Source organism: Canis lupus, chromosome 30 (assembly GCF_011100685.1).
Source record: "Canis lupus familiaris isolate Mischka breed German Shepherd chromosome 30, alternate assembly UU_Cfam_GSD_1.0, whole genome shotgun sequence".
Classification (NCBI taxonomy): domain Eukaryota; kingdom Metazoa; phylum Chordata; class Mammalia; order Carnivora; family Canidae; genus Canis; species Canis lupus.
Genome location: NC_049251.1, coordinates 19,318,505 through 19,343,475, shown reverse-complemented (window position 1 = coordinate 19,343,475; position 24,971 = coordinate 19,318,505). Strand labels below are relative to the sequence as shown.

At 39.7% G+C, this 24,971-nt stretch overlaps 1 long non-coding RNA gene across 3 annotated transcripts in view; it reads left to right on the top strand.

Moving 5' to 3' along the window:
- Window positions 1–23,108, top strand: part of LOC102151499 — a 48,289-nt gene extending 25,181 nt beyond the window's left edge. For 2 of the 3 annotated variants that reach the window (XR_005381680.1, XR_005381681.1), the window contains 4 exons: window positions 1,924–2,096; window positions 5,078–5,201; window positions 12,809–12,955; window positions 22,418–23,108. This is a non-coding gene — a long non-coding RNA (uncharacterized LOC102151499). The remainder of the gene's footprint in view (window positions 1–1,923; window positions 2,097–5,077; window positions 5,202–12,808; window positions 12,956–22,417) is intronic. The other variant, XR_005381682.1, reaches the window with a different exon arrangement.
- Window positions 23,109–24,971: the final 1,863 nt, after the last annotated feature.

The window sequence follows — 24,971 nt, the reverse complement described above, 5'->3', positions numbered from 1 at the left end:
GTTGAGACCTTACTGGGCTGCCATCATTTATCCATTGGAAACATAATGGTTATTATTCTGCCAGAGATTTTCAAATCAGTTGAATGAGTCTGTTTTAAGTCAGTCTTGGATTTAAAAAGAAAAAGAAAAGCCTTGAAGTTGCATTTTATTTAATTGCCTATTGATAATATAATAAAGTTCGATGGATATTTTCAAATACCTACTATTACTTTGCATAATCTAGTAGTAAAAGTTAGACGTGGAGAGTTAGGCCCCTTGAATTGGGTCTGTTGTAATAATTTGCAGTGACACTGACCTTTTAATGTATGTATTTCCATCAAGTCATCTATTAAAAAACTATTATGATACTTATCTACTATGCAAAGGAACTATAAATTGGTTTGAATGCTAAGCTTCACTCAGAAAAAACACTATCTAAGCAAAAGCCTCACCATTGTGTCATTCCTGCATTTGGTGCCATGGTTAATAGATGCAAAGTACAAACCACTGAATTATGCATTCACCAGTACAATTCTGCCTCAGAGCAAGGTACTGTTGGAAGCCAGCCCAGCCAAGGGCAGCAGAAAAAGTGCCTGGTTTTGAAAAACTGATAAGAGGACAAAATGAGACGACAAGCAGACCCAGAGCAATACACTTTGAGGCTGCGTCCACTGACACAGCCCCTGCCATTGGTTAGGAGCCAGTATTTTAACCAAACTGATTAACTGGCCAAAAATATTAAGAAAGGTCCTTACACGAAAGGCACACAGACAAAGCACTTCATGGAAAGATGATCTGACCAAAGGTAAGCAATCCATGTGTGGGACAGAGAGCGAAGGAGGATTCAGTTTTGTTTACAAAAGTCCCAGCTATATGAATGGAAATCCCAACACCATAAACAACTTTGACACATGATTTTATACTTTATAGAGCCCTTTCACATACACAATTGCACTTAACTCTTATTATCCAAAGGTCCATAGCTTTGTGCATGTGCCTACATTCTGGGCCAGCAGAGAGTATGACCCCTTTTCAATATGACGTTTTGGATTCATACTGGTGTTCGTCTTTAACATAAACCTCTGTATGAGCCTCCACCTTCCTCACCAGCCTGAACAGTATACTTCTGGACTCTGGCTGAGGTCACAGTTCATTGCTCTTGTTAGAAGACAGAGGCATAGCATTTGGACACAGACTATCCTAGGACTACATTCTTGGCACCTATAACTTATCTATACTGTCCCTTTTCTTATATGCCACAAAGCTATATAGTTGGGCTCCCTGGTGTCTTCAAATTACCTGGGTTCAACTGACCTTCTTGTAGTGTCATAGGATCTGAGAGTTGGAAGAAATAGCAAAGGTCATTTAGTCAAATCTTCTACCCATAGGAGAATCCCCTCTGCTATAGCACTGCTGACTGCTAGTCATTCAGCCTCACTATGAAGGGGCTCAGTACAAGGGAGCCTAGTCCAGCAGACTGCATTTTCCCAAATGACCATCAAACTACTACTCATCTCACCTACTCTTCTTACAGTGTGCTTTTGAAGCTTCCGCACTGGGAGTGAAGCCTAAGGCTCCTCCACTTGCATCCAGGAGATCTTCGGATTGCTCCAAAAGGGTGCAGCAGGGTGATATTCTGTGACTTCTGAGACCAGCTCACAAAAAGACAATAGCTTTCAGCTAGCTTATTCTGTAGGAAGTTTGTTCTGGGAAAGCCAACCATCAGGTTATGAGGTAGTCCAAATTCACTAAACAAAGCAACCACAAAATCCTACCTGGAGAGACACTGAGGCCCTCAGTCAACCCAGCATCACCAATTGGACATGTGAGTGAATGACACTTCAGGTGATTCCAGTCTCCAGCCTTAGAGCCATGCTGTCTGTTGCCAAGTGAAGCAGAGATACACTACCCATTCACATGCCGCTATGTCTCTTTGGTCCACAGAACTTCCTATCAAGAGGACCAGTTCTCCAGGAGCTGAAACCAAGAAAATGCCCTGGAGAAGCATTCTCCTTACTGAGATCTGATTTAGATGATGAGATCCTAGACTTCAAAGCTAAGGCCTAAATGGGATGAAACTTGGGAAATTGGAGGGAAAGCATGAGTATATTTAACATGTGTGTGTATTTGAATTATTATGGCTAGAAGGCAGATTATGGCAGATTGTATTTTCCTACATGCAACTATGTCTCCCATTCCATTTGTTTACAATGTAATATTGAGGCTCTTCTCAATGAGAGGTGAGGTCTATATTCTCTCCCTCCCTGCAGGGCCTTATGATTACTTCAACCAAAAAAGCAAGGCATAAGGGATGCTATGTGACTTCCAACACTAAATCTTTGGAGGACACTGGCTCTTCTCTGAGAAAGCCTGCATCATGCTGTGACAAAGTCCAAACTAGCCTGGGTGAAGAGAACATGCAGAGAGGCCCCCATGAAGAAGTAAAGCCCCAGTCAATATCTTGTTCGGGTAAAGGAGCCTCCAGATTATTCAAGACATCCCCAGCAGATGCAATGTGAGACAGAGATGAGCTATAGACATCCAGCTTTGTGCAAATTGCAGATTCATGAACAACAAATAAATTTTGTTTTTGTTTTGAACCTAACTTTAAAGGCAACTTGTTATGTAGCGTTAAATTGCCAGAACAAAGATAGATCCCTGTTGGATGGCACAGTCTTGCACTAGGAGGTAGAATGCTAAATTAGAGTAGAGGCCTGAAATGGGATACAACCTTGTAATAAAGATTAAGCACTAATATCAGGAAGAAGAAACACAGAGTCCCAGTCTACTCTATACCCTTCACTAGGAGACCTTGGGGAAGATGTCTAAATATCTCCAGGTCTTAAGTGCCTCATCTGAAAAACTGACATGATAACTTTTTCCACCTAAAAAAAGATAATCTTAAGATTAGGTTAGATCCTGCTCCAGACTTTTGATTCTAAATTGCCATTTATTCATCCAAATACTCATTGTGACCTGCCATTGTGATCAAATTCAGGATTTATTTCCAAACTGAAAGTCTCACTGAGAAATGAGATAGAAAAATAGTACCAGTAGTAGTATTTAAAAAAAAAAAAAAAAACCTCATCATTTGCCTTTTTTGTAACTTCTAAAATATTCCCTCACCAATCCTGACCCATACCTACTTCATATGTGCATCTTTTAACTGAGGCTATTTTAGAAGGATAAGAGCAAATGCATTTTTTTTCAGCACATACAAAGAAAATAGGGTATATGTGTAGATTTTTCTTTCGAAGTAAAGGAGCAGCAAAGAGCAAGATTAACTCTTCTCCTCTGCCATTAGTCCCTGTGCTATGAAGAAAATACCGTCATTTTTTTTTTTGAGTTCTTGTAAATAATATCCTTTGCAAAAGCAATATTCTCAAAAAATGAATTTTCCATCTGCAGATGTTAAGTGTGATGTTATTTCACCTAAAAATCTCAGATAGACTAGAAGTACAGGAGATTTGCTAAGAGGTCTGTACAAATTAAACCAAGGTTACCTTTTCTGAATACGACCCAGTTACCTAAATTCTGAAGCAAAATACTGTAGAATTGCTTTATAGAAAGTGCTCCTGCTGTTGTCCATGAATAAGAGGTTTGGATAAGGATGTGCCTTATCACATACTGAATTTACTCTCCAAATAAGAGAGATTGCACTTCTCTGGGCTATGTGGCCTCAGATTTACGAAGTGAAAGTAGCACCCACATTCCAGAGCATAAGCAGCTCTGGGGCCTGCTCCCCTCCTCTTGACCTGAACCTCCCTTCTCCCATTTTTGGCACATCCTTAACCTTCTACTCAAAAAGACAGATCTTTAAGATTTTTTTTCCGGAATTGATCATTTTGATGTCAGGTCATTTCGGAACCAGTGATTAGTGAATATGATAAATTACCAGTAGTGGGGTTGCTTTTGCAGGTTTGAAGTTTTGATGCATTAGTTATTTCCAACCAGGAAAATTATAACTCTGAACAACATCAACTTCTAAATCTCCAGATAGAGAACTAGTTTGTTACAAATATTGCTTTGTATTGGGAATGTAGGTCTTTTACATTGATGAGATCTACATTTATAGTGTTATTAGCACCTGCTATCTTTTAAACTATTTTCTCCTCAGTCTATTTCATTGAGCCCAGAGAGATATTTCTTAGAGTTTAAATCAAGTTGATTTTTATAATTCTGTCGTCCATAAAAATCTCAGGGTGCAGAAGATTGTGTCCCTTTGTTTAAGGTGTATGTGTGATACAGGATAATTTCTTAAAGGTTTGCTCCAGAATTGACAGATCTGCTTTCTCTTTGTCCTCATCTATTTGTCCTCCCTATGATAGGGTCTTCAGACAATGAAGTTAACAAACTGTACATAAAGCAAATGCCTAGATGTTTATATTCCTGAGCTGCTGTTTACACAAATTTTTCAGTGTTTGTGATTATGGGTGTCCCTCCCAGAGATGTGAGACGTTGGGGTAGGCTTGTTTACATGAATTCCTCTCTGGGAATAAACACGGATTCACATTAGAAGCAGCGGGAGGATTTTCAAGGGAGAGAATTTCAGGACAGTGTACAGAATCGGAGCCGGGGGGTCATGACCTTGCCTATTGATCCAGCCTCTCTAATTTCCACAGCTTGCTGAGGCTTGTTCTTCCAGCCTGCTGGTGTACATTAGAGCAGAAATCCATAACATGGCCATGTTCATCCAAGCACAGGAAGAAACTAAATTAAATGTTAAAAAACAATCTGAGGCCAGAGTTGGAGACAATTCATCATGATCCTAGACGCCAGGCAGGTGGGATGACCAAGGATTCCTCAGCCAATAGACCCCCAAACAGAATATGGAAAGGCCTTGGTGCCTCATTTGTCAGGTACACAGCAGAGAGTCTGAAAACGCATGAAGGTCAGCTCTTTTGGCTGCAACATATTTTTCCTCAAGAATGAGATATTACACATCTGAAAAGTGTAACTGAAGTAAATTAGCAGAAAGAATTGGGAGAAATGAATGGAATTCTTTATGAAACGCATATCTGGGGCAGTGTTTGGCAAATTCTCAAAGCCCATGATGCCTGTGTGCCGGCTTCGGCATTTTCATCCCACTGTATTCCAGGGCTGGCTGGTTCCATTTACACCGTAGGAAGAAGAACTCACCAGAGTCCTGACTTTTCTTCTGGGTGACAGAGATTCAGAACAACAGCACCTCTGGCACCTCAAAATGAAGTCAGTGTGTTAAGGTAAAGAATGCCAGACACCCTGATGTTCTAAAACATCTGGATGATGCACTTCACTGTTTACTTTTCATCTGGATATTTCACCTCAAGTAGACAGAGCTGAAGGCAGCATGCTCAAGGCATATTGGACAATGCCCAAACTGCCCTTTTCTGCTTCTTTCGTTGATCTCATTTATATTGGACATGGGGCTCATGCCATTTATTTGCCATTTACTTATTGATTAATCTAAAATGTTTAACCTGACGGAGGCATCACAAATGGCAGGTTGTTCTGCTGGGAGCTGCCTCAAATGCTGGGATGCATTCCTCAAAAGGCATTATCCAGGTAAAATCCCATTCTAATGAATACTCCAGGCAGCATAGCAGGGCCCTGTTTAGGGAAAGCAGACCCTGTTTGGGTAATAGCAAGGATGCAGCAAGGATGATTTAAGGTTAGCAGAATTGTGCTAACAACAACCACAACAACATTTCCCTGCAACAAATTCAGGGGATCCTTGCATAAGCTGCATCCACTCACCCACAAAGGCAATAAAGGGAGTCTGCAGTTGTACTTCAGGTTAAAGTTCTATTTCAATGCTAGTATCTTTTTGGGCAGTAACAGGAGAGTTCTTTTGAGGGGAGCCAGGCAAGAACAAAAGGGGAAGTGGAGAGACACTTGAATCTGTTAGCAAATTGAAATGAAACTAGAGTGTGAGAGCTATAAAAGAGGCAGTGGAGGAACCGGAGGCTGCAGGATGGTAAAGGACTTGCCCCCAGACACACCTGGGTCCTTGACAGAGTGCATCACTTACTGAAGTGCGGTGGTTCAGAGTGTGCACTCTGTAAGCAAAAGTCTGCCTTCTATGACCTGTCTCTATGGCTTACTACCTGCATGGACCTTGGACAAATGTGATTTTCTCATCAGCAAACTGGGGATAATAACAGTATTTTAATAGTGCTGGGAGAATTAAGTGAAATAACGTATCCATACACTTTACCAGTGCCTGGCACATGGTTAACACTCAACAAATAATATTGATGTTATTCTGTGCTATCTTTCCCTTTGAGGGCAACTAGCCCAGCATATCTTTTATTTATAAGTAAACACATCCATACAGAAAGTGTTTAAATATTAAGCATTAAGTATGATGAATTTTCACAATTGAATATCCCTAGCCAGGTAAAGAAGCAGAACTTTACCAAAACCCTGGAAGTCCATCTCCCGCCCCTCCAGTCTGATTCCTCCTAAGGAATGTAACTACTAGTCAAGTTTCTTTCCCAATCTGTTAATTTCACCTGTTTTTAACTTTGTATAAATGGAATCAGGCCATATTTATTCTTTTGTTTCTGGCTTCTTCTCCTTACTGCTGATGAGATTTATTACTTGACACAACAGCATTCTGTTCATCTCATTTCTGAGATTCTGAATTTTCTTACTACAGCCTCACAAAACGCTTATGTCTTCCAAACAATTGAGAGGAATGTAAGAGGTAATTTGTTAAGTGAAATACAGTACCAAAGTACTTTAAAAATTATATTTAATTTTTTTTTTTTATGATAGTCATACAGAGAGAGAGAGAGAGAGAGAGAGAGGCAGAGACACAGGCAGAGGGAGAAGCAGGCTCCATGCACCGGGAGCCCGACGTGGGACTTGATCCCGGGTCTCCAGGATCGCGCCCTGGGCCAAAGGCAGGCGCCAAACCGCTGCGCCACCCAGGGATCCCTAAAAATTATATTTAAATTAGAGATCACTCCAAGTTATACCTGAAGGGACTTAATTCTCAGTAATTTGCACAGCGAAAGACTTATTGAATGGGGGAAAAGTAAGTGTTTCAGCTGGCACCTTCTCTTCTCTACAACCCACAATGCATGACTGCCATGATTCACCACCATAGAGTAACCGACAAATTGTTATAATACTCTGAGCTTTGCTAAACCTGGGTATACCAAGGAAAGTGCTCACATGAATAGCAGCCCATAAGGGTGTGTCATCAGAATAAATGTTTGTGAAACACTGAGCAAGCCTGGAATCCTCATTTTGCAGATGGGAAAACTAAGTTCTAGAGAAAACAGATCTCTCCAATTCCAGAATCATACAGCCAGTGAGTAAGAAAATTAGGGCTGAATGGAAAGAAAATAATAGAGGAGTTGGAATGTGGCTTTAGCTGGAGCAAAAACATGGCTTCTGGAATAAGGACAAGACCCCCTCAAATCTAGCCTCTCTTAGCTTGTTCTATGTGAGGACCATTCACCCTGCAACCCCAAATGATCTTTAAATAGCATAGTGTCCCAGAACCTGCTGTTCTTCCCAATTATGGAACATGATGAAACTCATCTTTTTGTTAAAAGGTAAACATTCTGGAGACCATAAATATTAGCTGCCACTTAAATATAATTTGAATTTTCAAAAGAAAATTTGGTTATTTGGTCAAATAAAATAGCATTCCTTCCCATAAAATCAGTATCTGATGATAGCACCAGCATTTGTCATCCCTACAGTGAAACAAAAGGTAAGCATTTCTTCAAGTATAGGAAGTTGATTTCTCTGGTCAAGTTTATTTAATTCAGCAGTTTCATTAAGAAGTGAAAGGTAATTTGGTCACATAATTTGAATCACAAAGTTCTATCAGATCATGTGCATAACATCATAGTTACTACTCTGTTACATTGAGTCTAATTGGCACTATGCTATAGAATCTAGTCTTAGAAAATAGAACAGGGTCATTTTTTTTTTAAGTTTTCAATCCTAGCCAAAAGGTGAAGCAGACTTGAATGGCCATCATTGGGAAAAGTCTTGCATCTCTACCAGTTAAGCAGAAGTAAAAACTTAATATAGAAAAGGATTTTCCTTGCTAAGAGTCAAAGAGAAATGCAGAGTACACCAGAAATGGGGAAGGTGAGCTCTGAATCTGGATTTATCAGTGACATGTCCTTTCATGGGAGAGATTAAATACAAATTTAGTTTGGTTCCTTAGCTTCTATTTCTCCATCCTGCATAATCTGAGCATACTTCTCTACAACCAAAAACCCAAACTAGAAAAGCATATTTTTGTCTGAAGATATATACACTACTGATATAGCACATTCATTTCTTTTTTCCAAGAGGAGAAATAGTTTATGAATTTGCATATCAATGCTTTTAAATATTTTTACTTTGCATGTTTCCATTCTCACATTTCTGTACTTAATTCAGCACTCTTATTCTATAGAAATTGTCCTTTCTCATACAAAATGATTTTGGATACTTTCTCTTATATTTTTATATGTTTAATGTTTCAATGTAATTTCAGGTTTTGAAACTTTTTTAATTCTTAAAAAAAATTTGTGATTTAGCCCCTACCTACTTCTAAAATTAATATGAAGTATATTTTGGAACCTTTGGTGTAAAACACTTTATTTCCCTCTAAATGGGTAGTGAACCAGACTTGCTCATTTCTATTCAAACAAGAAACAAATGAATACAAACCAGAAAGACCCAAGGAATAGATAGATAAATATGTGTATATGATATATATATATATATACACATATATATATACACAGAGAGAGAGAGATAAATAAATATATATATATATATACACACACAGGTAAATAAATATATAAATATATATATATAATACATGTTTCCATATGCATATATGTTTCCTTCCATTTGAAGAAGAATAGAAAGAAAAAAGACCACAGGCAAACATTTTGCATTGGCTCAACTCATTTGTTGCCAATTCAAGATATGTGTTAAAATTATGGACCATTCTAGTTTTCACTCAAAAAAAAAAAAAAAAATCATGGACCATCCCAGATGCCACTGCCAGCTTTTCTGGATTTAAGAAGACAAGAGGGTCTCTCTGAGGAACAAAGTGACTACCATAAATTCACAGTAATTATGAAGATTAAAAAATAGGGCCTTTTTGGTTATGATCACATCACTAATCAAAGGAAAAACTTTATACATGCTCACTGAGAAAAGAATTGTTTGTCTGAAAGTGGCTGGTACCCTTCTTCCCCACTTCTTCCCCTTTATACACAGTACCATTTTCTAATTACAATCACAATGAGGAAGATTTACCTTTTGGAATTAAGGGGGGAAAAAACATCCCCTGGGACCCACTTGGGCCATATCTACATGTCATGCTTATGACTCTATTGATAATTTCCCAATCAAATAAAGGTTTTTTTGGTCATCATAAGGGCTGATTGTCATTAATGGTGAAGCAATCAATGGGATTGATGTTATTTCAGGCACCTTAACAACTGAATTGGATCAACCATGCATGAGTCCATAGATAGCTCATTGACTGGCTGTTATTGTGGCTGATAAAACCAAGTCAGCTGGAAAAGAGCTCTTTCATTCTGGCCTTGTAGACAAACTTTAAGTCTTTACTGTGGAACCATCCAAGATGATTGGCCCTTTGAAGCAGCAACTGGCATGAGCCTAGAGGGATTATGGCCACAAGAGGCTCTGGCACAGAGATTCAAGTCAAAGAGAGGTCTAGTGTTTGCAAATATCACTTCAAAGCATGCAATGATTGGCTTACAAGGGCAAAATTAATTAAATCTATGGACATTTAATACTTTTTTGGTGACATGGAAGTCAAGACAGAAAATGATACATAGATGAGATACTTCAATGAAGCAGTTATGAACCCAAGTTAGTGGAGGAAATCTTGCAAAATGCCCAGGCCCAAGCCTTGTCCTACTGCAGAAGCACCCAGTATAGCCAGCAGTAGGAACTGAGCTATTTAACCTGAAACAGGTAGGGCACACAATGTATCATCCCCAGAATTCGGCCAGACTGCTCAGAAAGAGAAAGAGGAATTAATATATGTGCAAGTCCACCTGCCCATTAGACCCAGATTTTAAGAATGGACTTGTCTATATAAACTGGCTTGAATATCACAGTTATCCAGGGAATTGGGCTGCCTTTGTTTATGGAAATGTCTTTTGTATACAAGGAGACCCAACCTAGAAAGGTCAGGAATGTAAGCGGACCCAAGGAAACTCTCAAAACTGAAGACCTAGTGAGCCTAGAATATCTGGTTTACATGAAGCGGTTTTTGCTTACACCTATTGCCTGGCATGAACATCATTATTTCTAGATAGTATGCTGATTATACAAAACAAGAGATGCCATTGTTAAGTGTTGCTTTCCTCCTAAAATTATGTATCAAAAGCTGACCCCGTTGAGAAGGAGGAAAAGGTGGGAAGGGGATGGGACACAGAAGTTGGCTAAATAAGCTTGTATATGCTTGACTTGATCCAGTGTGTTTTAAGATATCTTAGGAAATCTGAAAACATTCACAATTATTGTAATATGCCAGACAGGCACTGTTCCTCATGTACATTTCTACAGAGTCTTATGTTTCATTTTGCAGACAATGAAATTAAGCTCACAGAGGTTAAACAACTTGTGTGGGCTTACACAGCAAACACACAGTTTGACTCTGGTTCATGTGGTTTCCACCACACCTTACTAAAACACATTGATAGACTCCATATCCCTCCAAGCCTTCTAGGCCTTTCTTTGGCCCTGGAAGCATAGCTGAAAGCTGGCCCTTTTCATTGAAGTTAAGAGTTCTCTCAGCTTTGTTCTTCCAACTATTGAGCTGAAGTCTCTCTGAATTTTGGGAAACTTCTCCCACCCAGGCTTTTAGAATATATCTCCTTATCCCCATTCCAGGACTCCCTGAATCTTTAGCCACGTTAAACAAGAGACAAAAGTCAATTACAGTACTCACCTGGTAATGTAAGCAGAGCCCTCAGCTCCCATACATGTGCACGTGCACACATACATAATAACACATGCACACATAGACATACATACCTGCTAGGATCACCAAACAAAATATAGGAGCCCAACTAAATTTGAATTAAGATAAACAATGAATATTTTTATATAAATACATCCCAAATATTTCATGGGATATTCTTATTCTAAATCCTTATCATGCATATCTAGAATTTACATTTAAATAGGCAACTGGCATTTTTATTTTATGAATCTGGCAACTCTTAATATCGACCCTTCATCTCATATTACATATATCATCGCATATAGGCTAATACACTCATTCACATACAGAGTTACACAAACATATAAGTAGAAGGGGTATTATTTGTTCTACATAATTTGGGTAGAAAAAATAACTTTAAACAAGCTTTCTATGCTCTAAATAAAGCTAGATACAGCTCCGAGCCTCTATTAATAGAATTGTGATATTTTAATTACAGTCATGTTTTAGGAAGCCCCTTCACTTCCCTAGGATTCTATAAGAATCTAGGAAAGAATAGTTAGGTTGCTGTGGAAATACAGGAGGACTCCTGGTCTTTGGTCACATCACCAAAACAAGGTAACAGCTACATTCACGTAGCTCCAATAGTAGGACAAGGACCCTTCTACTATGGCTCCCAACCACACCCTGGTATCCAGGGCAGTCAGCCCAGCACCATTCCTAATCCAGGCACCTCTGGGCTCAAGGTGAGAATGATACATAGCACCACATTTATTTATAGAAATATGCCCTGTCTTAGGAAGACTGTCTATCTCTTCTAAAAAACCCAGGTTTATGTCTCCTATTAGTTAAAACTTTGCAAAGGAAACCTCTATTTATTCTCTCTGGGCTAAGAAAGGACAATAATCCCCATGATACAGAAACTTGAAGCTTAGCTGTTTTGGTAGGCAGAAGATAGAAAGGTGATACTCTACAGGAGAGAAACAAATACTAATTTATGATTAAATACAATATGAAAACTCCTGAATATATATATATATACATAAAAAAATGCTTTACATGTCATTTACAATGATCCTTCTATTATCCTCACTTTATAAAGAAACTGGGATAGGGATTAAGTAAATTGTCCAAGGTCACTTAGCTAGTAAGTTGCTATGTGGAGGGTGGTGTGTATAATAAGTAGGGCGGGGATTGGAGAGCACCAGGGAGCACTTCTGGGGAGAAGGCTTGAACTGTGGGTTTTGGTGAATGAGCAGGAAAAGAGGATTCTCCTCTGAGGAACCTGCAGGAGTGTCCCATGGAGGTATGGACTCATGTGCTATATGGGGAGCTACAGTCTTGTGACTGCTGGTGTGGCAGATGGGACTAAAGGGAGATGGAGAAGTTTGAGCCTCATCCTAGGAACTAAGGGGAGTCACCGAAGCTTTTTAATCAGGAGAATGACATGATGCAATTCACAATTTGGAAAGGTCACTATGCAGCTGTGCAGCTGTGCAGGGAGGGTTTGGATTGTGGCAAGACCAGCAGCAGGGAGACCGATCACCCAGGCAAGAAGCCCGAAGTCTTGAGCCAAGGTAGAGCTTGTGGAAGCCAAGAGGAGGTACATAGAGGTTAAAGTCAATACAGAAGTATTAAGGACATAGAATCTTCGAGATATGATGACCAGTTGGACCGAGGGAGTGCTGGAGAGGAAAGAGTCTATGCTATTAACTACAAGATTTCTTAGTGTGCCTCTGTTGAGTCAAACATTGAAGAATACAACTGAGTTGTCACCATTTCATTTGAAATATGACATAAAACACTGACTTTGGTGAGATTATAGGCAAGAGTAGATACTATCGTTTTGTATGTCTTTCATTCATTTATTCATTTTAATTCACTCAATTATTTTTTCATCAGATAATTACTGAGCACTTACTGTGCACCAAGCATAATGCTGGACACTGGGATATATTGTGAACCAATGACACCAATTTGGTTTCTGCCCTCACAGTGATGCTGTGGGTCACAGCCATTTGATGTGACAAGGAGAGGGACATAAATAAAGTAAGTACTTGTGCAATTTTCTGAATGATTCCCCAGGGTAAATCTTATATCTAAAATTCATTCTACTTCCTATGTCACATGTTAAAAAAATGCATATTGAGGATCTATGATATGCCAGGATTTGTGGCAAAGATGAAGCAAACATGAATAGTAATGAGTACTAAGATACTTCTGAATAGTAAACCAGATACTTCTGAATAGTAATGAGTACTAAGAAGACAACAAAACAGGGTGAAACAATAGCAAGGTCAGAGCAGGAATAAGGAGATATTCTATGGATGGTCACAGCCTCTCTGAAGAGATGGCATAAAGCAAAGACTTGAGCCAACAACAAGGAATTGGCCAGGTGATATCTGGAGGCAGACTATTGCTGGCAGTGTCCAATAAGTGCCAAGACCCTGAGTAGGAAATGAACATGCTCTTGTGAGGCACTAAAGGTCAGTGTGACCAGATAGCAAGAGTCCATAATTTGTAGTGGGGCTCATTCTTTGTGTTGTTCTGTGGGTTTGGGCAAATGTATGATGACATGTTTCCACCATCATACATCACCAGTCTGGGATCAGTGGCAGTGTTGGAGGTATGGGGGAAGTGCCCAAAGAATAAAAATCCCTGGAGCCCCATCAGGAGAGGCATCCTAAAGGAGAATCACTATACCAGCATACTCAATGCTTCCCAGAACTTCAGTCTGAAGAATTTTAATACCAGCTTTAAAAAAAAAGAGTTAAATAAAGATAAACATTTCTATAGGCCAGACCTTTTGGAATCTTTATGGCTAAAGTACAATGAGAATTTTTAAGAAGGAAAATTAGTATGTGGCACTTCACTTCCCATTTGTTATTAAGAAACCCCTATGAGACTAGGGATACCTGGCCAGCTCAGTCAGTTTGGCATATGACTGTTGATATCACGGTTGTGAGTTCAAGCCCTAAGTTGGGCATGAAGCCTACTGAAAGAGAGAGAAAGAGAGATAAAGTAAGAGAGAGAGAGATAAAGAAACCCCTGTGAAACTAGGTTAACTAGGTTGTGAAGAACACACCTTAGGAAACAGTATTCTAGACTAAATTCTTCCTAAAGCCAAGATCCATGTGTAATTTAGTATAGTAGTTTCAGGACTTAAAACAGTACTTGGCACATCTAATAAATATTTGTATAATGGATGAAGGAAGAAACAAATGAATAATATATGCATGAACAGAAAGCTTCACTTATATTTCACATCTTTTCAAGGGCAAGCCTGATAAAACACACACATACACATAGGAAAAGATCCCCATCACCGTCCTAGACCAAACTGAGAAGATCCTCTAGTCTCCCAACAAAACTTATTCCCAAATCACTTCTTAGAAACTCTCATGGAGGTGTTTGATTCAAAGCCAGGTGAGGAGCAAACATTAAAAACACACCATTGAAAGAGAGTGCAGCCAAAATCTCCAGGCACAAGCAAGCAAATGGCTATGACAATATTAAGAATAGACTTAGGTTGGCCTCATGACCAGATAACAGGTATTAAAATAATTCCCTAGTGAAACTACTCACATTGCATATACTAAATTATTGGTATATAAATCCAGGGAGAAGGAAGGAAAGATGGAGATGAAAGCAGGGAAGGAGGGATTTGAATTCAGGTTTGTGTTATTGCATGGCCATCACATTCAGACTGCTTCATCCCAGAGGACTCTCTGGGAAACCACTGGAAATGTGTCTTAGAAGTGCCTCCTTAGAGCAGAAAGGGGAAACTGTTCATTCATCAGCTCCTATCCCCTTTTATCAAAGGTTGGGTTATTAACCACCCCCTTACTTGGGGTGTTAACTCCCCTCACTTCTAGGTAGCACATGGGAAGTCAAATGAATGGATTCTTGTGGTGACCCACAAGGTAGCAGACCCAGGGTAAGAAACAAGCCTGAGCACTTTGCTCCCAATTCACATTTGTGCAAAACTGGTGGGAGTCCACAGAGAACTGGTCCCTGCAATGATGCTGGGATAAGAGATAGATAAGGGTGAGAGGATCCGACATGCTTGAGGGCTTCAGGACAACCATTCATGCCAAGATCAACACACTGCCCCTTCCCTGGCAGGCTGTAGAATGTCAACACTTGACCTTCTCTCCACTAAACAGAATGGCATACTGTGTTCAAGAAACTATCTGGACTACACCAGAAATGAGGTTCATATAGTACAAATCCAGGATATAAGGAACAAGTCTATATTTATCCAAAGGTTCTACAACTGTACGTGGGCTTATGCTACCTGAACTCTTATCATATCCTCAGTGGGCTTCTGATGTTTTCTACTCAACCAGGACACCTTCCATGCTGCACCTATCTCTTTTCCTTTCTGCAGTATATTTTCTCCCATTTTTAATGCTCTCTTTTGTGTTGGAACAACAAAGCACAATGCTCCTCTCTCCATGACATTATCTATGGGATCTGAAAAAGAGCCACAATAACTTTTGACAGAAAAAAGCTGTAGCTTAGAATCTACATAAACTGATCTTAGTAATAACTCCTTTTGGAACTGCTAAACAAACTTGTGCATTTTTCAAAGCAATCTCACCAACAGCCCTTTGACCAGATTATGCCCTCAAAAGGAAGCAACTATGACCCAGAGAAATTCCTTGACAGAATTGCTTTGACATTTGTCTCAGGACAGAGAAAATCCAGCAGTAAGCATGCACAAGAGAACATTTAATTGGCAGCATAAAAACTATTGCTAATAGTTCATTATATTCCTTTATGTTTGTAACAATCTTCTATTAAAGGAGGTGTGGGTGGTTGTTTTAGACGTCAAAATTCTTTCAGATACCAAAATTAACCCATACTATCTGAATTGGTAAAGGGTTCACAAATCAGGGACTCTCTCACTGTTGTTTGAAAACCTTTTATCAAAAGATAGTTTGGTTTCCATATCCACTATATCTTGACTTAAAAAAGAAAGAAAGAAAGCTTAATGTGACACAAAGTGAGACCATTAGATAGACACTAGTCTAAATGAACTTCCTCCACAATGGCTCGCCAGATCTAATAAAATTTTCTAGAATCCAAAGCAAAATCACTAAGAATGTGATGATCTACCTCCTATGATGTAAATTCTTCATTTCCATCTGCTAGAAGCATGTGGACTCAAAGCAACTGTCAGCTCTGTGTTCAAGCCTTGGTTCCATCTTGTGGGATCTTAGACGACTCAGTCTCACTGGTCCTCAAGCTCCTCAACAATACAGATGAATCTAGATTGCCTGCCCTCCCTTCTCAACATGTTCCCTGAACACATTACATGATCCTTTTGATCTCTCTTTTAGAGAACATCCCATACTGAACCATGAGTGTCTGTGCCCTTGTCAGTCTGTCTGATTTGATTCTGAGAAGCAGAGAATGCTTACAGTTCAGGTTAGCTCTGAGTTCCTAATGTCTTGCATAGTAGATGTTTAAGTATTATTTATAAAATAAAAGCTAGGAAAGTAACCATCAAGATATTTAAAATCTGGGCTTCTGGACATCCCTCAGCCTCTTGCCATCCCCATGCTAAAACTTGGAGCTCACAGATATAACTGCATGGACCCTGAAGTGGGTTGAATGGTGGTCCCCAAAGGAGATGCAACCTAGTTCTTACCCCAGTACCTGTGAATGTGATCTTATAGTATAATCCCCTTTATTTGAAGTTTGTTATCCTTACCCACGGTCAACTGCAGTCCAGAAGCAGATAATCCTCCTTCTGACGTATGTCTAACACTACATCACAGTGTCTCTTCACCTCATTTCATCTCAACATTTGGGCATTTTGTCATCTCATATCATCATAAGAAGGGTTAGTACAATAAGATATTTTTGAGAGAGAAACCACATACACATAAATTTTATTATAGTTTATTGTTATAATTGCTCTATTTTATTATTAGTTATGTTGTTAAATTCTATGTGTCTAATTTGTAAATTAATATTTTTCATATGTATGTGTGCATAGGAAAATGCATAGTATATATAAGGTTTATTACTATCTGTAATTTCAGGGATCTACTGGGGGTCTTGGAACATTTCCTCCACAGATAAGGGGGGGACTATTGTATTTAAAAAGAGGGTCTTTCCAGAAATAATTAAGAGTCTTGAAATGAGATCATCCTGGATTAACTGAGTGGGCTCTAAATTCAATACCAAGCATCTTTAGAAAAGATAGAAGAGAATCCATGTGAAGACAGAGGCAGAGATCTGAGTTATGCAGCCACAGCCAAGGAACACCTGGAGTCACCAGAAGCAAAAAGAGGCAAGGGCATGTTCCCTCAGTAAAGCCCCCAGGGAGCATAACTCTTCAGAAACTTGATTGTAGACTTCTGGGAAAGGACATATTTCTATTGTTTTAAGGCCCCTAAGTTTGTGGTACTTTGTTATGGAAAATACAAAAAAATGAATATATTTCCAAACCTTCAAGGTTTGTCTCTGCCTGATCTGAGTCCCCCTTTGGAGCCTCCAGAAGCCATGGGCCACCAGAAACTAGGGGCCTTTGGAAGCCCAGTCTCTCTGTTATGAACACAGGTGATCAAAGTTTCTTTTTTTTTTTTTTTTTGACCACTGGCCTTGGAGAGAGTTCAAAAGCAATGGGGAATTCAGAGTAATGTGATTTGTCATCCGGAGAGCAACTAGATGCGAAGGCACCAATTATTGGCTTGCTCAGCAGTGGGAAATGAAAAATAATTGTTGGAAGTAACACAAAAGCTCCCAGAAACAGAGGGGCTCTCATTTTTGAGACATCAGCCTCTGAGAAAGCTTCTGGTGTGAAATTGCCTCTCTGAATATTATTCGAAAGGTCTGTGTGCTTTATCATTGAAATGTTGCAAAAAAATTACATGGATTTGTGTGACTGTTGATTTATAATCAAAGTTATCTATACAACTTATGACTGGTCTGACGATTCTAAGACTCAGTTTCCCCACCTATAAAATTAAGATAACAGTAATTCCTATTTCAAAAGCTTTTGATAGCAATTAACAAAATAGTTTTTATAAATGGTAAGGGCAGTAAGAAGAAGATAGTATTCAATAAGCATAGCCATCATTATTATCTTTACTATTGCTGCTATTGTTATGTCAAAAGGTAATGAAGCAAAAGAACTAAGTGGTTAAAGCTCATGCTGTGGATTCAGACAGTCATGGGTTTGAATGCTGGTTTCAGCATACACAAAGAGGGTGATACTGAAAAAAAAATCACTAAGCCTCAATTGTCTCATCTATTAAATGGGGATAACAACAGCTATCTATTCAAATCATAGAATTGTTAAGAATTAAGGTAATAGGTATAAAGCATTTAACATAATTACCAAGCAAATTGTCATTCACGTTCCATGTTGTTCACTTTCAGGGGTTCATTTTATTCATTCATTCATTCATTCATTCATTCAACAAATATTTTAGTGGGTGCTAATGCTTTATATCACTCACACACCAGGGGTTTAGCATTGAACAAGGTAGTCATAGTACCTGCTCACAAGGAGCTTACCCTCAAGCCATCAGCTAATCATGAAATAGATGGAGATGATACTAGGTGTCAGAAACCCATTAGAGACAGAGCTGGGTTTTTTTAGAGAAATTCATTAACATGCTTGCTATATGTAGAGTATATAATTCCATGAATCTGAATGCTGGTAGAACTATTTTGATCTTTTCTGTCTCCCCACGGAGAAGAAATCATAGATTGCTTTAAACTTTAGTGGCACAAGGGTGCTTGCGTGGCTCAGTCAGTTAAGTGTCTGCCTTCAGCTCAGGTCATGATCTCAGGGTTCTGGGACTGAGCCCCACTTGGAGCATCATGTTGGGCTCCCTGCTCAGTGGGGAGTCTTCTTCTCCCTCTCCATCTGGAAACAGAATACACGTTTCAAGATCTATTATCAATGTCTCTTTTCAATCATATCATGATATGATTCTAAAACCTCACTTTAAGAAAAGACCAGAAATGTACATTTGAGGGCCTTGGACATATGGCCCCCGCATGCAGGACTTCCGCCCCTGTTTCTGGTTTTCTGATGGGATCTGAGGCCTAAAGGTTTGCAGAGATACTGTTTCCTACATAGCCACGACTCTGCCATGCTCATGACTAGGTCTCAGCCAGCCTCTTGCATCGTGCAGAGCTCACAGTAGATGCTCACTAACACTTGGTGAGTAACTTTTCACAAATGACTGGAGGTTGGCACACTTCTTCCCTGTTCAGAAGAACTATACTATAAGACACAATTGACTTCCCTACAGCAAAAAAAAAAAAAAGGATAAAACAAAATGAAACTCAGAAACTATAAACAGTTTCGATGCCCCAGACATGTCTTTAAATTAAGTCAGTTTTTCTAACCCTGTTTTCTATCCCATTGCTGCTGTAGTTTGAAGTGGAGAATGTGGTAGACTTTAAGCACCAATAAACAACCACAGAATTCCATTTGGTATCTGCTCCCATGAGCTTTGCTAGCCTGGGACCGCAACCCCAGGCTTCTCACCTTACAGGCAGAGGGTAGCTTTGAAAGAACATAATGTTACTCAGAGCTGTGTTCTCATTTTCACTGTCTGGGAGAGGAAATGAAAAGACTTCAATCTTCAATCTTGGATAATTTATAAGAATATCTCATCTCTGCTCTGAAACTTATTTATAGAAGTTGAATCTTTACTAACTTGCTGTGTGACCTTGAGCAAGTCAGTTAACCTCTCTGAGACTCTTGATAAAGTCTAAATTATATAGAATTTACTTCATGAGACTGTTGTTGGGCTTCCATGAAAAAAGCACTTAGATAATAAATGATAAACTGTAGAGGAAGTTCCAAACTTCCTGAGGAATGAAGGTAATACCATTTTGAGGGTCCTCTTTTAGAAAAAGAATTTAAAATTATTAGGTAAAAGAATTTAGAAGGGGTCTATTTGAGTGAGAGTCTCTGAATCTTAAGCTTTATGGCAAGCCTTCCTTGGAGGAAACCATAATAAGATTATAATTATTATAAGAATTATTAGCACAAATGCCTTTAGTCTTACTAGAAAGGTATAAGCTAAAAAGAATTTCTGACCATGTCACAGGAAAGTTTGCATTTCCTGGGATGGTCTGGGTGACCTTTGCTGCCTGAAGATCCCTTTTTACTTAAGCCGGCTTCAATTTTTTCCTATGTAGGCAAATACCTCAGAGTGTGACTTAATTTGAGTCAATCCAGTGCATGTCTTTAGCATATACTCCAAGAAGACAGTGTTTTTCACTGTGAGAGGAGCAAGATCCAGAAGGAAAATGGGAGGGTTCTTGAACTCAAAAATTTATAGTCTGTCTGGAAGAAAATCTAGACACATATTAAATAAGTAGAGAATATGGATGGTATGGTATCATGGCAAACTGGAATGTGTTCATCAAGTTCTCACCCTCTTTTTTGAACAAGTTTAAATCTTTTATATTATAGAATGGGCTCTGACCATCAAGCCCACAGACTCCCCATCTCTACCCAAAACATACCACACTTACGGTCAAGAGCACTCATTTGACATTTCCTGTAACAACCCTTGCATCATTGTCTTGCCATTTAATTGTGTGTGCGGGGCGGGGGCGGGGGGGGGGGGGAGAGATGGTTGTAGTTGTTCATGATTGTCTCCTCAGTGAGATGATCAGCACTTTGAGAGCAAAACCCAGGTTATTTGCTTTCATATGATTCTGTAGGCTCTGTCCTACTAAGTGAATGAATAAGTATCAAATATTGAATTGGACATTCAGACTTGACTCATCACATGCCATCAGGGAGGAAGTTGAGTTCAATCTTCATGAACTCCATTTCTTATAGTTAGCATACTTCTCCCTAGCTATGCAGGTCAGCATCCCCCCTTTTCAGCTTTGTATGCCAATTAGGGCTTCTACAGAGAATTAGGGTAGAGGCAGCAGAGTGATTTGCCATCATAAAAAAGGAAGTTGCTCAAATCAGGGAGTGAATACAGGACAGTGACCTGGGTAGACACTGGAAAAAGATAGTTGCAACTCCATTTTCAGCAATGGGAACAGGCTAGGGACCCAGGAGTCATGAGACATCAGGGGGACTGGTGAAGGCTAGTGAGGAGCCTATGGCTGGGACTTTGAGGGCACACAGCTGTGGTAGTTACCACCACACTGAACTGAGATGAAAGAGCCAACTGCATGGCAGCCGAGTGAGAATGGATTTAGCACAGTAGTTACGTACTAAGAGGAATCCCAGCCATGGCAGCGGCTACAGTGAATGCTATATATGGGACTGCAGGTGCTGGGGAGACTGACTGTCAGTAATCACACCTGCTGGCTCCTGAGAAGACCTTACCCCTCTAAGCAGAGCCACATCCTGCTTATGGATGGACCTGGCTGTGCATGGCCATTGTACTCCTGAAGTCAGTGTTAAGAATGCTTTCTCACCTTTCAGGGTCACTCTTACACATCCTGAGTCTCAGACTCTGAATCCTCTACCACCAGAGGGCAGGCAGGAAAACATGGTTCCCATAGCACTTCACTTACCTAAGATGACCCTTTGCTCTCCTAGAATGGTACCCTCTTTGACCAATGAGTAATACAATGAAGAAAGGGTCACCAAGCCAGGGAATTAGACCAGCTGAATAATCAACCCTGGCAAAGATGGCATGACTGACAACTCTATAAGATGAACTCCCTTCCTATCTCAGACCAAGATCATCTGTGTCCCTCATATTTTACACATAGTACTACACTTCTTGGGATTGTTATCAAAAGATCTTGAGGTTTAGGCACATAGCAGGCACTCACCTAATCCTCACTGAAGTAACTAGAAGTAGTGTTCCTCAACTTTTCCCCAACAATCAGACACTGGGGGGTTGGATGCAGGACAGAAGCATCCCTTGTTGTGGGAAAGATTCAATTACTCAGATGGCTGGTTTCTTTCTGGGTATAGAAAAATCCTGCTGCTGGGACAGAGCCTCATACCCTAGGGCTAACTACCACTTCATGGACTTCACCCCATAAGGGCAAAGCTGTTCTTTAGTGAAACCTCATTTGGCATTAGATAGTCTTGGTCATTCCCTTTGCAGTATCTTTTGGTTCTGACTGTCTCTTCCAAAGGGACCACTGGGGACTGCAAGAGAAGACTGTCGACAACTGATAAATGCAGTCTTCAAAGCCACTCATCCATTCTTAATGGACAGCCCGTTAATTTGAGGTCTAGGTCATGAATTTGAATGCTATGCACTGAACACCTCTTCAGCAAGAAAACCTGGTTTTGCCTCAGGGTAAACGGTGATTCATTAATTGTAATTAAATTAGGCTGGTGGCTTAAACTGGATGTGACAAAATGAAAATCCCCATATAAAACCTGAGATGCATATCACAGGCCTTCTGTCAATAACATCTAGTTTTTGTCTAAGTGGATTTAAAAGGAACAAGATGCCTCTTCTTTAAGAAAAAAATAAACTGCCTCAGTTAAATAGGGAAATAAATAACTTCTGAATGTTTCTCTATTTCTTTTTCATTCAGGTCATGGTATAGAAGCCTCAAAAGCCTAATAATAAGGGTTTGAAGTCTCCGCTGCACAGCTGGGAGGAAACCAGCAATGAATTCTAGGTTTCACCCCTTCTGGGTAGGTCATGAAGCTGATCTACCCACATTCATCTACTCTTGAGGTATAATTGGAGTTCTCTTGGCACAATGAACCAATCCCCTCTTGAGGTAGGGAATACATGGCTAAATCCTTAGATGGAAGTTTGGTGTCCTGAGATCTTATTGCACCTCACTCAGCAGCTAGTTGTTAACTCTGCGACCCTTTGTGCCTACATTTCCTCATCTGTGAAATGAGAGGGTCCTTCTTTTACAGAAAAAGAAAGTTCGGTACAAACCCAACATGAAACAAGAAATATGAAGCTTCTCTGGTTGAATAGAATGGAGGAGCTTCACCTGATGAGACCCACAGCCTCATCTCTGAGCCCAGAAGAGTCTCAGAGGAAGTCAGATGATAGCAGAGCAAAGTTTGAAATTATCAACTGGGTATTGTCTCAAGCTCCTTCCACCCCCAAAACTTGCAAAAAGCATAATTCCAATCATACTGTTTGATTGACTTATGTTCTCTGTCTGAGAAAAATACCTGAGCTTGTTCATAGTGAATGAAGTATGGGTATTATTCTATTCTCACCAAGAATGGAAAAATAATTTTAATAAAGAATAAATAATTTTAAAGACTTATTTATTTGAGTGTGGGTGCATGCAAGAGAGAGAGCACAAGCTGGAGGGACAGAGGGAAAGGGAGAGAGAATCTCAAACAGACTCCATGCTCAACACAGAGCCTGACGTGGGGATCTCTCTCATGACCCTGAGATTATGACTTGAGCCAAAACTAAGAGTCGGACACCCACTGACTGAGCCATCCAGGCACCTCAAGAATAAATAATTTTTTAATGTCACTCAGCCAAACTAGAAATGTTGATTGGTCTATGTCGGGCCTTCATACAGAATGTACAGAAATTGGACCAGAGTTATCAAGAATGCTTCCAGTCTAGGAGTCACAAACCCAAATGCTTTTGGGATCAGGCATAAAATATAAATGAGTGCAAAGGGCCAGTTGGGGACTGCAGCAAACTGGACAGTGCATGCATCATTTTGGGGAGCAGCTGGTACTCCCCTCCAGCTAATTGTGGCCACGGTAAGTGTAGTAGAAGTATGATAAAGCCTTCTTTCTCTCATGAAAACTTGTATATTTAGATTATCAAATTTTAACCAAAAAGCAAAAAAAAAAAAAAAAAAATAGTGTATCTGAGTTTGATCCCAGAAGCGAAATCACTCTGGTATAAAAAGTGGGATTTTTAACAGGGATTAGATGGTACACAATTATGGCAGGTGGTAAAGAAGTCTCTGCAGGGTTGTAATTTACCACAGGCCAGCTGTGATAGCATCAGGGGAGAAAAAACTAGACATGAAGGAAGAGAGAGCAAGAGTAGACTGGAACCCATGTCTGGCTCTCAGTTACTCCAACTGTGATTAGGTGGGTGACCTGCAGACAGTGGTACTTCACTCCTGGGACTGAACTCATACTTGGCCCAGGAAGGTGAAGGAGGTAGTCTGCTGGGAGGGAGGAGCTGCAGGCCCGGGTTTGGCCCAGCAGATCAGGAACAAGGTGCACAGGCTGTCCTGGTGTACTACAGCCACTTTCAGAGCACCAGAAAGGCTGCTGCTTAAATTCAACTCCCAAATCTTAGTAAATATCCCGTGTGGCCAACCCTAATCCAAAATCCTACAGGAAAGAAGATTCTGGGAAACAGTTCTAGCCTAGCCAAACTGACAAAATAGAAAGCTACCTTGTCAACTTGGGTTCCATATATACTTCCTTAACCACACATAACTTCCAAATAAAGACAACAGCAAAATCCTATTTACGTCTAACATGATGCAACTATTCCTCCTGCAATCAAAACATGCTAAACCTCTCCACAAAGGGGAAAGAAAGTCATTTTACTCATAATTTGGCTAAGATTATTTCTTCTCCTGAATCACATTCCCATTTTGATAGCCTATAAATTTGTATTCTGAGCTATAAGGTTAGCTACTGTTAACGCATTTTTTTCCAGTCTCACTGAGATACAATTGACATATAACACTGTTCTAGTTTAATGTGTACAACACAGTAATTTAATATATGGAAATATAATGCAATGATTCCCCTAGTTTAGTCAACATCCATCACTTAACATAGTCTCAATTTTTTTTCTTATAATGAGATGATCACATCTTATGTTTGAGAAATAGGGAAGCAGAAGACAGAACTGGCTAATATATATGCAAATACATTTAGATCAAACTATGAAAGAAATGTTCATAACCATTATAGTCCTTGTTTCTGCAACTTCTCACAGGGTTACACTTGGTATTTGGAACTACCTTCTCCTATTATCCTTTTCATGTTCCTTTACCTTTGGTAAATACCTTGGCTAGAGGTGTTCCTTGTCTGGTGGGGTGGCCTAAATCTACATGCCTGAAGAATCTGGGCCTGTCACATTTTTGCCTCTAGTGATTTGACATAACTATGACATATTAAAGTCCA